We start from the raw sequence: 8983 nt of genomic DNA, 5'->3' as shown, positions 1-8983 counted from the left end.
ATTTCAATAAAATTTTCCACCATATCAGAAAAGATGGACATCATGCACCTTTGAAAGGTTGCAGGGGCATTGCATAGCCCAAAAGGCATTCTCCTATAGGCAAAAGTGCCATAAGGACAAGTGAATGTAGTTTTCTCTTGGTCTTCAGGGGCTATAGGTATTTGGAAGTACCCTGAATAGCCATCTAAGAAACAATAAAAAGGATAACCTGCAAGTCTCTCAAGCATTTGATCAATAAAGGGAAGGGGAAAATGGTCCTTGCGTGTTGCTTTATTTAGTTTTCTATAATCTATGCACACATGCCAACCTGTGACTGTTCTTGTGGGGATTAATTCATTGTTTTCATTAGAAATAACAGTCATACCTCCCTTCTTTGGAACAACTTGGACAGGACTTACCCAATTACTGTCTGAAATCGGATAAATGATGCCGGCATCTAAGAGTTTAATAATTTCAGCCTTGACTACCTCTTTCATGTTCTGGTTCAATCGCCTTTGATGTTCGATTGAAGGTTTGTAGTCTTCTTCCATCAAGATTTTATGCATACACACACTTGGGCTTATTCCTTGTAAATTCGAAATAGACCACCCTAATGCTTTCTTGTGCCTACGTAGAACCTGCAACAACCTTTCCTCTTGATCAAGCGTTAAGTGAGAAGAAATAATAACAGGAAAAGAGTGGTCCTCACCTAAGAATGCATGTTTTAAATGAGGTGGAAGTTGTTTCAGTTCATGCTTAGGTGATTCCTTTTCTTTTTCATTCAAGATGCTTGATTCATTAACATTATTTTCAACATGCAAAGTGGTCTCCACACATTCATCTACTACGTCAATTCTAAAACAGTCTCCATGATCCATAGGGAGTTTACAAGATTTAAGTACATCAAACACAATCTCTTCCTGTCCAACTCTTAGAGTCAACTTACCCTCATAAACATCAATTAATGCTCTTGTAGTTGCAAGAAAGGGTCTTCCAAGGATTAGAGATCCTTCCCTGTCTTCATCAATATCAAGAATGACAAAATCAACAGGAAAGATGAATGTACCTACCTTTACAAGCACGTCTTCTACAATCCCTCTAGGATATTTAATTGAACGATCTGCTAATTGCAAAGACATCCTTGTTGGTTTGAGCTCTCCCATACCTAGCATCTTAAAAACTTCATAGGACATAAGATTAATGCTAGCACCCAAATCTGCCAAAGCCTTTTCAAAGTCAAGATTACCAATGTTACAAGGGATAGAAAAACTTCCTGGATCTTTTAACTTTGGAGGCAGTTTGTTTTGGATAATTGCACTGCACTCCTCGGTTAACATTACCGTTCCTTGATCATCAATTTTTCGTTTCTTGCTCAGGATATCTTTTAAGAATTTAGCATAACTAGGCATTTGAGCAAGAGCTTCAGCAAAAGGAATATTGATTTGGAGCTTCTTAAACACATCCAGAAACTTGAGGAAGCTCTTGTCATCTTGTGCTTTCTTTAATCTTTGTGGAAAGGGGACAGGGGGAACATAAGGTTTTACCTTTTCTTTCTCCTCTAAGTCAATGATAGGCACCCTTGGTTGTTCTTTTACTTCCTTTTCTTTCTTTCGTGGTTCATCTAATTGTTTGCCACTTCTCAAAGTGATAGCCTGCACTTGTTCTTTTGGATTCTTTTCAGTATTGCTAGGTAACGTACCTTGAGGTCGAGATGCCATCATGTTTGCGAACTGCCCCAACTGAATCTCCAAATTCCTGATTGCAGCTTGCTGGATTTTATGGTTCTCCCTGGTTTCATTCATGAATTCCATGTGTGATTTGGAGAGGGCAGTGAGGAGGTCGTCATGAGATTTCTTTTCCGGAGGATGGAAACCAGGTGGTACATTCAAGGCATTGTTAGGATTACCATAGGATAGGTTAGGATGGTTCCTTAACCTGTTGTCATATGAATTTGAATAAGGGTAATTCTTTCTTCCTTGATTCATCACATAGTTCACTTGTTCCAAAGTTTGTGGATTTAAAGAGTCCATGATACATTCTCCAATTCCATGTTGTCCATTGCACCTATCACAAATTTGCATGACAGAATTTACAGGATTAGTAGTTAACATGTCCAATTTCCTTACCATGTTATCTACCTTGGCATTAAGTGCTGTAATGGCATCTATTTCATAGACTCCTGCAGTTCTTCTTCTTTCGGTATTATTTTGGTAGTGGCTGTTGCTTGCCATCTCCTCTATCAACTCATATGCTTCATCAATACCTTTCTTTTCAAAAGATCCACCTGCAACTGCATCTAAAGTGATTTTGATATTAGGTGATAATGCATTATAAAAAGTTTGTACCTGTAGCCACTTGGGCAAACTGTGATGTGGACACTTTCTTAGCAAGTCCTTGAATCTTTCCCAAGCTTCATACAAGCTCTCTTGATCATGATGAGCAAATGTCATTATCTCATTGCGCAACTTGGTGGTTTTTGAGGATGGAAAGAATTTAGCTAGAAATTTTTGAGCTAATTCATCCCATGTGGTAAAACTTCCAGCGGGACATGATTGTAACCATGCTCTAGCTTTATCCCTAAGAGTGAATGGAAAAAGTCTTAATTTGATTGCATCTTCAGAAACACCATTTTGTTTGAATGTGTCACAAATTTCCAAAAAATTGGTGATGTGAGCATTAGGATCTTCACTAGGCAAACCTCCATATTGGATCGAGGTAGAGAGCATTTGGATAATTGCAGGTTTAATCTCAAAGTTATTAGCTTCTACCCTAGGTCTTGTAATACTTGAGGTTCTCCCATTCAGATTAGGTGTTGTATAATCCCTTAAGGTACGGATCGGATGTTGAAGTGGTGATCCAACTACGTTTTTGTTTCTGTTTTCGTTTTCATTGGCCATGTCTGCTTGTTGTTCGAGTTTTATTTCTCTTGCTTTTCTTGCAGTGTTGTGCCTACGACAAGTTCGCTCAATTTCCGGATCAAAGACTAGAGGTTCAGTCCTTCTCGATCTTCTTTGCATAAAACACCTGGAATAATTCTTAGGAGAAAATTAAGTAAAAATAAAAAGAGTGTCTAAATTAACAACAGGGTAATTCGTATTGATATTGATACGCCAATCCCCGGCAACGGCGCCAAAAACTTGACAACGTTTTTCGCAAGTGTACGAAATCGCAACAAGTAGTATAGAGTAAGAAAGTATCGTATCCACAGGGATTGTTTATCAATTACCAAAATTATGTTAACCTATTATTATTTAGACGATGATAAAAGGAGTTCGCTGTAAAGTAAATAAAATTCAAAGTAAAAGAGATCAAACACAAAATTTAGGTGAAAAGAAATTAGGGGATTAAGCTACTAGGGAATTTGATTTCATTTAATTCTATCAAGCTTGTTCTATTAGTTCATTAATCAAGTTTAATTGTTCAAGTAGGAGAAAACAACCCTAAGGTTACTAACAAGCTCTCCCGATTTATTGTTAGCTATTCTAATCCAATTTAATCACCTATATTAATAGTGAAATTAAACATGAATCAGATCATTAGGTTTTATGGTTGTTTTATGAATTCACAACTTAATACTTTATTAACTTATGAAAGCCCCCCTTGAGTCAAACCATATAGTTTCCACATCAAGTTATTATTCACAAGTAAATTATTACCTTATTCATATCAATAACCCTTCTCCCGAATGATGTTATTGAAATAATTCAATCCAGGGGAGTTTTTCTGCCTGGAAGCCTTAAGCACAATAATAAGTTATAACAAGAACAAAGAAAAATAAATCTAATATTATAAGCTGGAATCGAATTAAATTACATCAAATCCCTAGTATAAAAGTTTAGCTAGACATAGTAATTAAATTAAACTCAATCACACTTGAATCATTCATCATATTTAAAGACAATAATAAAGAAAGAAACAAGATGAAAAGTTTAGAATAAAAACTGTATCACAACTATGTTGATGGCTTCCTTGAATCTTAGCACAATTATTTGAAGCTTGAAATCTTTGAGAAGAGAGAACTATGTAAAGAAGTGTACAAAGAAAACCGATCTCTTGTTAGGAGAAGTTCCTCTCTTTATATAGAGTTTTTTTGAAGGCAAGTTTTACTCCTTTTGGGAAATAGAATCCTTATTTAGTGAAAAATCCTTTATAGGAGATCATGACTGTTTAGGTTCTTGATTTCTTCTTGATTAGGACTCCTTTTTCCTCAAGAATAGGTCCAGGTCTTGTTTAGTGTGTTTAGGAAACTACCCGAGGTCGGCCCATGTGAGAAAAAGCTTGATTTGCGCATTAAACTCCCGCTAGTTCCGCCTGCGCAGCACGGGCGTGCTTCCTTGCACGGGCTGGGTGTGCTTTAGTCTGGAAGTCTGGCTTAGTGAAACACGGGGCGTGCTAGGTAGCACGGGCTAGCGAAGAATTGAGGCACGGGCGTGCCACTTAGCACGGTAAGGGCGTGCTTTTCTCTGGAAGTCTGCCTAGAGTTGTCACGGGCGTGCTATGCTTTGACACGCCCTGGTCCCATTATAGCACGGCCGTGCCTTTTGGCACACCCTGGCCGTGCTCTCTTCTGTCTCTCCTTTGGTTTCCTTGGCTTCTAGCACGGTTGTACTTTTTAGCACAGCCTGGGCGTGCTAGAAACTAAGTGCCTTGTATTATAAAGTTCTTTTCTGCGCCAAAATTCTGCAATTTTTTTCTTAGATCAAGCGGATTAAAGATCAAGGAAGCTTTTGAACATAATTATACTAAAAGTGATTTAAAATCAAATTAAAGCAATAAAACTTACTAAAATTCAAATAAAAACTATATTAAAACACTATAGAATAAACACCTATCAATCATCCTCAAGAGGACATCATGGATAATCCTTCAGAAAGGATGATGACTTGAGCTCAATTTAAGAGATATTTTGGTAATGTTGCTTTCGTTTCTCAATTAGAACCTAAAAACTTAGAAGATGCTCAAAATGATGAAAGTTGGATTCTTGCAAGAAGAACTAAATCAATTTGAGATAAACCAAGTTTGGAAACTTGTTTCAAGACCTAAAAACCATTATGTTATTGGAACAAAATGGGTGTTTAGAAATAAGCTTGATGAACAAGATAATATTGTGAGAAACAAAGCAAGTTTAGTGGCTCAAGGGTACAACCAAGAGAAAGGCATCAATTTTGATGAGACCTTTGCTCCGGTTGCTAGACTTGAGGCCATTAGAATGCTTTGTGCATTTGCATGTTTTAAAAACTTCATGTTATATCAAATGGATGTGAAAAGTGCTTTTCTAAATGGTTTCTAAATTTAGAAGTGTATGTAGAACAACCACCTGGTTTTGATGTCTATGATAAACCAAATCATGTTTACAAACTTCCTAAAGCTCTTTATGGTTTGAAACAAGCCCCTAGAGCTTGGTATGAAAGATTAAGTAAGTTTTTATTAGAAAATGGTTTTTCTAGAGGAAAGGTTGATACTGCACTATTTATTAAAAATAAAGCACATGATATTCTAGTTGTGTAAATCTATGTTGATGACATAATCTTTGGTTCTACTAATGACTTTCTTTGTAAGGAATTTTCGAAGATTATGTAGGGTGAGTTCGAAATGAGCATGATGGGAGAATTAAATTTCTTCCTTAGACTTCAAATCAAACAATGTGATAATGGAATTTTCATAAACCAAGGTAAGTATACTAGAGAATTGTTGAAACGGTTCAAATTGAAGAATGCCAAGGTATGTAGTACACCAATGAGTCCATCCTCAAAATTAGAAAAAGATGAAAAAAGAAAGGATGTGGATATTAAATTGTTTAGAAGTATGATTGATTCTTTACTATATCTAATTGCAAGCAGACCTGACATTCACTTTAGTATTTGTTTATGTGCTAGATTTCAATCATGTCCTAAAGAATCTCATTTAATTGCTTTAAAAAGAATTCTAAGATATCTTTGTGGAACTTCTAATTTGGGTCTGTGGTCTAAAGGTGATACATTTGATCTTGTTGAGTATAGTGATTCTGATTTTGCAGGAAGTAGAATAGATAGAAAAAGTACGTCTGGAACTTACCAATTTCTAGGTATTGCCCTTGTATCATGGTTTAGCAAGAAACACACATATGTTGCTCTTTCTACTGCAGAAGCAGAATATATTGCTACTGGAAGCTGTGTTTCACAAGTTTTGTGGATCAAGCAACAATTGGCAGACTGTGGTCTGAAATTAAAAATAGTACCAATTAAATATGACAATATAACCGCCATTAACTTATCTAAGAATCCATTCTAGCATTCTAGAACTAGGCACATAGAACTCATGCATCACTTCATATGTGATCATGTTCAAAAAGGTGATATAGTGATTGAGTTCATTCCTACAGAAAAACAATTGGTAGATATCTTTACTAAACCTTTGAGTGAAAGCCAATTCTGCTTAATCAGAAGAGAACGTTAACTCGGTATGTTAGTTCTAAACTCTTAACGGTAGAACTCTGTAAGTATGTTCTAAATTGCTTTCTATATTTGAGATTTTATATTTTAATATTCTATTCTATGTGATTCTGAAAAATATTTTTGTCTAAAAGAGATGCATATTGTTCTGATGTGACATGCTAATGTCATTATCAGATTCCATTTTTAGACAAAATTAAGAACAGTCGATTTCTTTTATTTTATTTTATTTTTGTTGTGTACTTATTTTATTTTGTCTCTATTTTATTGTGTTTTATGTCTTTATTTTATCTAAGTTTTGGTGGTATTTTCTTTTTAAATATTTAAGTCGGTTTAACTTTTTTGAAACCGTTTTTTTATTCATTTAAATTTTCTTCTTGATTATAACTTCTCTTTTAAGTATTTCTTTCTTTCCTAAATTTTATAACTTCTCTAAATTAATCACTTTTCTTCTCTATTAAAACTATTTTATCTTCTTTTTTCCCCTCTCATATCGAAACCCTAAACTCCTTCTGCTTCAAAAACCCTAACCATGGCCAGATCAAGTTCTACTTCTTCCTCCTCTGATTCTTTGACAGAACAAGAACTTCAACTTCTTAAGAGGTTATCTAAGAAGTACGAACAGAAAGAATCAGGACAAAAGAAATCCATTGAGGAACCGAGTTCAAAGAAAGACAAATCGAAAAGTAAAACGAAAAAATCAAAAGGGGAAGAAAAATCGAAGGAACAGGTCTCTGGTTCTCGCAACAAAGGTAAAGCTATTTTATCTCCTTACCCTCTTATGCGTTCATATGTTATTGACTGGAAGTTCTTTGGAAAAGAAGAATTCAACTTTAGGGAACTATTTGAGTTCTAAGGATGGATGGAGTTTTTGTCTTTAAATCGATCTTGCTATGAGAATTTGGTAAAGGAATTTTATGGCTCTCTCAAAGCCATTGGTTCAGAGTTGATTTCTGTGAAAATTGATGGTGCTTACCCCTATTTTTGAGTTTTAAAAGTTGATTTAGATAAGAGTGAGGGTCATAATGTTTCAAAGTTGGATTGTGGATCTTTGAAACTAAAGGATGAAGAAGGTGAAGAAGAAAAAGAAAAAGAGACAGCAGTTGAGGTTGAAATAGAGTCAGAAAAAGAGTTAGAAGAAGAAAAAGATGAAGCAGGAACTGAAGAGAAAAAGGATTCTGTTAATCCTGAAGAAGAGACTGAAAAAGAAGAGGCAAAAGAAATTAAGGAAGCCAGTGATGCTAATACAAAAAAGCTAGAATTAAGTGAAGAAGAAAAAGAGACTGAGGTTGAGGCTAATACGGAATCAAAGTTTATAACAGCACAAAGGAGTAGAGAGGCTATGCTGGGCAAAATGGAAAAAGAACTCATTGAAGAGCATAATAAGGAGCTTGATGAGGCTATCAAACAGAGTAATGCTGTGATTGCACACAACCAGTCCCTCATTAAGTCTTTAGAAAGGATGAAAAATTTCAATGAGAGAAGGCTAGCTACTCTAAAGGTAAAGGGCAAGCCCTACACTCCTACCTCAGAAAAGCCTAAGAAAGTGAAGCACACTGCGGGAAAGCATAGAGTTCATGTAAGGAAGCCTCCTCAGCATCCCTCTTCTAAACATTCTGAGAGTCCAGGTGAAACTTCTCCTGCACAGAACCTCAGAAGTTCTAAGAGACTTAGAATTGATTCCAAACCTCTCTGACTCCCTTCTAATCTGCTCTGATTGTGTTTTGAGAATTATTTTCTATTCTTTATTTTTAGTTCTTTATTTGTCTTTGTAGTTTGTATTGTTTCGAATTCTATTTAATTTTTTGTTTTTTTTATTCTGTTTGTTTTACTAACCCTTCTTTATGATGACAAAAAGGGGAGAACACAAGAAATTTTGATGATTAGGTACCTGAAGGAGTATGTATGTTATTTTTTTTACTAATCTCTATATGCTTATCATGTTCTAATTTGTGCTATTTTGTTTCGATATAAACAGAAAATAGAATATGGCTATATGTTTTGTATGATGATCTGATAGTTAGATTTTCGAACTTAGTTCTCTATTCTAATGTATGCTCTGCAGGTTAGACTTAGAACTTAGTTTTTTATTCTAATGTCAATTTCTATTTCTTTTTGCTCTGATCATATGCTCTGATTATTAGACTTTAGAATTAAGTTTTTTTTTAATTCTAAATATATGTTCTAATATCAGTTTCTAAAACTATTTTCTGTTCTAATCCCTGTAGATATTTTACTGCACTTATTCAGGGAAGCTTTATATATGTTCTAAACTTGCTTCATGATAAAATATGTTATGTTTAGAACTTATAATTTATTGGCATGCATAAATTTAGGTGGAGTAAATGATTTTATGTTTAATAAATTTATTAGTTTTGTCATCATCAAAAAGGGGGTGATTGTTGACTCGAAGGTCAATTTTATCTTGAGATTTTGATCATTAAGCAGAACAAATAAATTTAATTATTTTATCTGTGCTAACATTATTTTATGCAGATTTATGCTTAAAATATGAAAATAATAAACGAGGCAAATTCCTACAAATCCAAGGATAATTGAAGATCATGAAGACC

General features: G+C 34.7%; 1 non-coding gene across 1 annotated transcript; it reads left to right on the top strand.

Annotated features, from left to right (window-relative positions):
• Nucleotides 1–2341: 2341 nt before the first annotated feature.
• Nucleotides 2342–2447, top strand: LOC119370065 (small nucleolar RNA R71). Its single transcript, XR_005177640.2, has one exon. It is a non-coding gene; the product is annotated as a small nucleolar RNA R71 (small nucleolar RNA).
• Nucleotides 2448–8983: the final 6536 nt, after the last annotated feature.

The sequence above is a fragment of the Jatropha curcas genome, chromosome 7 (assembly GCF_041381405.1).
Source record: "Jatropha curcas cultivar XTBG-Jc1 chromosome 7, XTBG_Jcur_1.0, whole genome shotgun sequence".
Lineage (NCBI taxonomy): Eukaryota > Viridiplantae > Streptophyta > Magnoliopsida > Malpighiales > Euphorbiaceae > Jatropha > Jatropha curcas.
Note: the sequence above shows the minus strand (reverse complement) of the source record. Positions and strands in the feature narration are given on the sequence as shown.